Source organism: Choloepus didactylus, chromosome 21, assembly GCF_015220235.1.
Source record: "Choloepus didactylus isolate mChoDid1 chromosome 21, mChoDid1.pri, whole genome shotgun sequence".
NCBI classification, from domain to species: domain Eukaryota; kingdom Metazoa; phylum Chordata; class Mammalia; order Pilosa; family Megalonychidae; genus Choloepus; species Choloepus didactylus.
In genome coordinates this window covers 27047413-27054983 of record NC_051327.1, presented here as the reverse complement: position 1 = coordinate 27054983, position 7571 = coordinate 27047413, and the positions used below count along the sequence as shown (strand labels likewise).

Below are 7571 nucleotides of genomic sequence, written 5' to 3'. Positions count from 1 at the left end.
ATTGCTTCTAATATTCAGATTTAAGTTCCTTAAGCAATTTTTCTAAAACAAAATTAAATATGTAATTGGTTTATTGAGCTGTCTAAAGAGTATGCAGGCAATTTAAATTCACTGCAGGACAAACTCCATTAGATTTCAAAATCTGAGAGTCATTTACAGAATGAGTTTTTATCCTTTGGTCTTGAGAGAATGGCAGTCCCATGGTCTCCAAGGGCTTGCACAGTGGCTCTGTTCTCTCCAAACACTGGGGTGATTGCTCCAACGTATCTGTGAACTGGGGACAAATCTTTGTTCTTAGCCCCACTCTCCTCAATCAGCAGGGAAGCATCTGGACTCTCTGACATCTCTGGGACACAGACTCTCCCCTGTGTGAACAGTGGGGTGGTGGCCAAGCTCTCCCCAAATCCCCAGGGAATGTGTTCCACCTGCTTCAGTCTCCAGGGACAGCTCATGCTCTCCACGTGCACGGTTGGGTCTGCTCTCCCGGCCTGAGGTTTCTTGACCCCAGACCTTAGCTTCCATGGCTCTGCCTTTGAAGATATTTTTTCCTTCAATTTGTCCCTTTTCTGTCCCTTTTAGTCCAGACTGGCAGTGGTTCTGTTTATACAGATCCCACAAAAAAACACTTTTTGGTTTAGCATGCAGTATACAGGAATCAGAACCATCAGACAATAAAACTCCCCACAAATCCTTTCTAGATAACTCTGTTTCCATGCTTAGCTCATCCTGACATGGCCGACTGGTTCCATGTTTTTTAAAACATGGGGCATTAGCCTCTGGGGTCTCACTTTCTGGAAGCTCAGAATTTTCAAGACCATCAATTTCCAGTTTGTTTGTACCCAAGAGTTAAATTCTCAGCTTATCCCTTTCCTTTCACATTTTACTATAAGCTGCAAGGAGATACCAGGCCACACTTTCCACATTTAATTTGGAAATCACTCCAGCAAAGTATCCCATCTAATTGTTTTTAAATTCTCCCTTCCATCTAACACCAATAGTCAATTTTGCAAAATTCTCTGCCCACTTTAATACAAGGATTGCCTTTTTTCCAGTTGGCTATGACACATCCATCATTTCTGTCCAAGTTCTCATAAAAAGAACTTTCAGCATCCCTATTTGTACCAACAGTATCTTCAAAGCAATCTAGGCTTTTTCTTTTAAGCATCTCACAGATTCTTCCAGCTTGTTCCCCTTACCATTTTATAAAGCCTTTCCAGCATTTTTGTATTTGCAGATTGTAGCACCCCACGGTTCTGGTACCAAAATCTGTTCTGGTGGTTAAAGCTGCTGGAAAGCAATATACCGGAAATGGATTGGCTTTTACAGTGGGGGTTTATTAGTTCACAAATTTATAGTTCTAAGGCCATGAAAATGTTCGCATTAAGATGTCAAGAGGCAGATGCCTGCTCTGAGGACACGCCAAGGGCGTCAGGGTTCCTCTGTCCCATGGGATGGCGCACGGCAGTGTCTGCTGGGCCTCCTCCCGAGGTCTTGTTCAGAATGGCTCTCTGTCTCCAAAACGTCTCGGCTGTTTCTCCCTTAGCCTCTCTGGACTCTCTCCAAAATGCCCCTGCCATTGACCCTTGCCTAGAGGACACCAACAAGGGGATTGAGGCCCACTGTGACTGGGCAGGGTCACATCTCCATGGAAACAGCCTGATTAAAAGGTCCCACCCACAATACGTCTGCACCCACTGGAGTGGATGAAAAGGACATTGTGTTTTCCGGGGTACACAACAGTTCCAAACACGCAAACCAACTAGCAATTTAAACAGACATTAAGCAATTATTTAATTTCCAAATACCAATTAATTGTTGGATTACTTCTTTTACAATGTGTTTGGGGAGTATACTCAGCAGACAGATTCAGGTCAGTGGCTTGACAGAATTGTACTCAGAAAGCAAAGGTGCAGAAGTCTCTACAAGGAGTATCATTCTGGAAGCAGGATCCAGGTCCTCAAACCCAGGTCTAAGGGCCTCTATGCCCCGTAAAACCCTTCCCAATCCACTTTTATCTTAGTGACCCATGCACCTGGTCACATGTCTGGACCTGGGACTGGAAACTTCTTCCTTTGAAGCTTTAAAGTGCTGAGGATCCTGGTCCCAGCAGGACAGAAGAAAACTCAGTTGCTGAGCCAGTAGACTAAAAGGGTCTAGTCACCACAAAATGCTCAGTTACCATCCTTACTTGTCCTGCCACAGCTCTGGGAATTCAGGAAGTCAGACCTCTTATTCTTTGTGGACACTGATGTCACATCTGGGTCACCAAATTTAAACCCTGCCTGATGCACATAATAGACAATCTATGACTCCAGGGTTTCAAAAGGAGAAAGAGTTTGTTTCTATGTAAAGCCAAGAGATCAGATGACCTATCATATTATCTGTCTCCCTGTGCCTAAGGAGTTTAGGGTTTTTATGGATTCAATATGAGAGATTGAATTGTTACCATTACAAAAACAACTACAATTTACAAATGTAAAGGAGTGAAGCTAAGCTAGAACTACACTAGCCACTACAGTAACAAGTCAGTGGTTAGTTCTGGGCTGACTGAAGATCCTTCATGAACATTAGAGGGATGTCTTTGTGTTTATAAGATTCTGAAGTTGTAGAACAGGATGAAGTGGTGCAGGCAGGGCCAGGCATGAGGTTTTACAATTTTCAATTCAGTGTTTGTTTGTAATTTCAGGTACTTCTTTTTGCCTATTCTATAATATATTAGAATATAAGAAAAAGGCATTCATAAAATGTTTCGATTGTAATTATTTGTTAAATCTTTTAAATTCAATTTTATTGAGATATATTCATATACCACACAATCATCCAAAGTGTAAAATCAGTTGTTCACTGTACCATTATATAGTTGTGCATTCATCACCACAATTAATTTTCAAACATTTAAATTATCACAAAAAAGAATAAGAATAAAAATTAAGTAAAAAAGAAGACCCCAAACATCCCACCTCCCCATCCCTCCCCATTATTCATTTACTTTTTCTCCCCATTTTTCTACTCATCTGCCATACACAGGATAAAGGGAATGTGAGTCACAAGGTTTTCAAAATCACACAGTGACACAGTGTAATCTATATAGTTACAATCATCTTCAAGTTACACAGTCAAGGGTACTGTGTTGCAATTCAACAGTTTCAGATATTTCCTTCTAGCTATTCTAATACACTAAAAACTAAAAAGGGATGTTTATATAACACACAAGAATAACCTCCAGAATGTCTTCTCAGCTTCGTTTGAAATCTCTTAGTCACTAAAGCTTTATTTTGTTTCATTTCTCTTCCCCCTTTTGGTCAAGAAGGCTTTCTCAATCCTGTGATGCCAGGTCCAGGCTCATCCCTGGGAGTCATGTCCCACATTGCCAGGGAGATTTACACCCCTGGGAGTCATGTCCCACGTAGGGGGGAGGGCAGTGAGCATACCTGTAGAGTTGGCTTAGAGACATGCCACATCTGAGCAAAAAACTAGGTTCTCTGGGGGTGACGCAGGCAAAATTACAAGTAGGCTTAGCCTCAACTTTGTAGTAACAAGCTTCATAAGGGCAAGGCCCAAGATCGAAGGCTCAGCCTTCTAAATGGTTAGTCCCCAATGCTTGTGAAAACATTGGTAATTCCCCAGTGGGGAAGTTTACTATTTCCACATTTTTCCCCAGGCCATCAAGGGGGCTTTGCAAATACATTTTTATTCTCTGCCCAATTTACTCTGGGAAGGATGAGGGCTTCACACTAACATGTAAAATCCAACCAGATCTCACTCCCTATTCAAAGTTCCATGTAGTTATGGTGTTTGAATAAACTGACCATACGAGTTAGATTATATAGCGTACTACAGAAAATACAGATTTTGCACCAAATGAACATCTCTTCCTTTGGTCTCACACAGAAGTTGAAGTTTGTTTGTTTGTTTTTTTAATTAAGCTTTTTATTGTGAAATACTTTCAAACTTACAGGATAGTTACAAAAATAAGACAAACCCCATACAGAGAACTCCAACATACCCCCTCTCTACCCCCTGGATACCAACAATTTTAACAATTTCACTACTTTTGCCATATTTTCCTTTCTTTCTTTCTTTCTTTCTCTTTCTTTCTTTCTTTCTTTCTTTCTTTCTTTCTTTCTTTCTTTCTCTTTCTTTCTTTCTTTCTTTCTCTTTCTTTCTTTCTTTCTCTCACTTTCTTGCTTTCTTTCTTTCTTTCTTTTTATATCTATCTATCTATCTATCTATCTATGTATCTATCTATCTATCCATCTATCTAACCATTTTCTGAACATTTCAGTAGGTCATATACATCATGCTCCTTGAACACTGGTACATGAAATAATAAAATTTTCTGGAGAATTCAATAGTTTCTATTTCACTTTACAATTGATACTCAGAATAATATTTATTTTTCCTAGGCTATGATTTTTAAAGTGCTCTCAAGCACACTAAAATATAGTTTGCCATCTATCAAAATAAAGACCTTTTTACAGAAGAAACTTGGCAATGCAGCACAGATCATGTTTGCTTATTACACTAGATAAGCTGGTTTCCTCACTCTTTTAAAACTCTACGTCATCACCTCAGTGCTCAAGCTCCTGCCTAAAATGCCTTCTTCCTTCTCTCCTGTTCAATTTCTGCCCATCTTTATCTACCGGAGGCTCCTCCCTTCAGTGAAAGCTTCCACATAACCTCACCCTTCCTGTCCTGATGCCCTTGAGCCACACACCCTGACACTGACACTTGCTTACTCCACACTATACCATCCCTGTCTTCCCAGCTAAATTGTAAGCGCCTAGGTGACCACACCACAGACTTCTTCTCTCTAACTTGTAATTCCTAGCACCACTTTGGACACATGCAGAGGCTCAAGGAAAACTTTCTTTTACTCAAAATAAAAATAGCTTTATTTTTCTTATATTATAAAAATATTCCAAGCTTATTATGAAAACTCAAATAATATAGAAAAGTGCAAAGAGAAAAGTAAAATCTCAGGACTAAGAGAGCACCATTAATAATAGTTTGGTAAACCTCTTTCCAGGTATTTCTGGATGCATGTAAACTTACACAGACAAAAAGATATAAAATGTTATATAAATGATGTTAAACTATCATGCTGTTCTGCAACTTGCAACTATAAATGTAAAATTTCAGCATCTGCCTAGAATTTCATCTCTTGCTTGTTCATCATTGCTTTCTTTCTTTTTTTTTAAATGAGTACCTTTGTTTAATACAATTTTATTGAGATACATTCACATACCATGCAGTCATACAAATTGTACATTCAGTTCCTCACAGTACCATTATATAGCTGTGCATTCATCACCAAAATTAATTTTTGAATATTCTCATTACCACACACAGAAAAATAATACGAATAAAAATCAAAGTGAAAAAGAACAATTAAAATGAAAAAGAACACTGGGTGCCTTTATTTTGCCCCCATTTTTCTACTCATCCATCCATACACTGGACAAAGGGGAGTGTGGTCCATATGGCTTTCCCAATCACATCATCACCCCTCATAAGCTGCGTTGTTGTACAATCATCTTCAAGATTCAAGGGTTTTGGGTTGTAGTTTGATAGTTTCAGGTATTTACTGCTAGCTATTCCAATTCATTAGAACCTAAAAGGGTTGTCTAGAGAGAGGGCATGAGCTAGCCGGGTGGCCCTGCCGGGGGAGCTGGCATGCTGAGAAGAGGAGGTGGCAAGGATTGTATTGGCAGCAGTTGTGCCATGACCAGGAGGAGCTGGTCGCACCCAGAGGCTGGTCTGTGGCAGGCAGGGAACGATTTGAGAGAGAAGATCTAATCATCTGGAATTAGAGTTGGTACAGAAACTCCTTTTCAACTCTAAAAATATTGGAGGAAGATATGGAAGTGGCCATCAAGATGGTGGTTGTAGGGAATGGGGCAGCTGGAAAATCAAGTATGATTCGGTGATATTGCAAAGGCATTTTTACGAACGGCTACAAGAAAACCATTGGAGTTTATTTTTTGGAGCAACAAATCCAAGTAAATGATGAAGATGTCAGACTAATGTTATGGGATATGGCAGGTTAAGAGGAATTTGATGCAATAACAAAGGCCTACTATCGAGGAGCCCAGGCTTGTGTGCTTGTATTTTCTACCACTGAAAGGCAGTCTTTTGAAGCAATTCCCAGTTGGAGAGAGAAAGTAGTAGCTGAAGTTGGAGATATACCCACTGTCCTTGTACAAAACAAGATTAATCTTTTGGATGATTGTTGTATAAAGAATGAGGAAGCTGAGGCAAAAAGATTAAAGTTAAGATTCTACAGAACATCAGTGAAAGAGGATCTAAATGTAAATGAAGTTTTTAAATATTTGCCTGAAAAATATCTTCAAAAACTCAAACAACAAATAGCTGAGGACCCAGAATTAATGTGTTCAAGTAGTAACAAAATTGGTATCTTTAATACTTCTGGTGGAAGTCACTTGGGTCAGAATTCAAGTACACTTAATGGTGGGGATGTCATCAACCTTAGACCCAACAAACCAAGGACCAGAAAAAACAGAAATCCTTTTAGCAGCTGCAGCATACCCTAAACAGTTTTAGGGAGGAAAAAATTGAATAATATTGTGCAATTCAGTTAAGAAATGCATATAGCTATCATGGTATGTTACAAGTCTTTTAGCAGACTTTGCACTTAATGGCTCTCTGAAAGTCAACAGACTTAAATATTGCTCTGGCAATGTTTTTCTGAATGTCAAGTGAGACCTGTGGTGGGAAAAGTACCACCCTGTGGACTCGTTTTAATTTTTTACATTAGATGAAGCTTTTCCTGTTTTTGAAGGAATGCTAGAAGAAATGTCAAAAACAGGTTTTGCTGAATTTTAAAATTCTGGAAAAATAAATGGAATTCCTAAATATTTCAATAGATATTAATATTATGGATCAAGGAATGATAACAACCATTCTTTTTCTGAAATTGACCATCTAGCTTTTCTGAAGAGTATTGGATCTGAAAACTTACCAAAAAACAATACTGAATGATAAACCCTATATTTTGCCAGACTGCATTAGTGTGTACTTTGGCAATGTTACTTGTGCAATACCTGAATAATGTAGAGTGTGGAGGTATGCATGCAGATATTGGTACTAAAGTAAACTGAAGGTTTTTGTAGTATTTAAGGAAACTTAGATTCTAACTGATATTTTCATAAAATCATTCACACATTGTGTGTATGTTAAAAGTTTTTATTTTCAAATGAGAAATCCCAGACATATATTTTGCAAATTGAGCTTGGATTTAAAAAGTACTTTGTGCCAAAAATATCATACTTAATTTTTATAGTGCTTTATTATCATTTATATTGTTTGTAATATCTTTAAAAAGCAATTTTCCTCTCTGACAGAGTAAACAAAGGAGGAGGATAGACATTTTAATGCTAGAGCATCTCTCAGGTGAGACTTGTTAAAATCTGAGGGCTAGTTTTTTTGTATGTCCATCCACTAGTGTGTGAATCTGTGCTGTGAAAGGTTAGCCCAGTCCCTGAGCCGATAAGCAGCACATCTGCAATTACTCATTAGGTCCTGTAAAGTACAGTGCTGCATTCAGCACC

General features: G+C 38.7%; 1 pseudogene; it reads left to right on the top strand.

Moving 5' to 3' along the window:
* Positions 1 to 6554, top strand: part of LOC119517203 — a 116419-nt pseudogene extending 109865 nt beyond the window's left edge.
* Positions 6555 to 7571: the final 1017 nt, after the last annotated feature.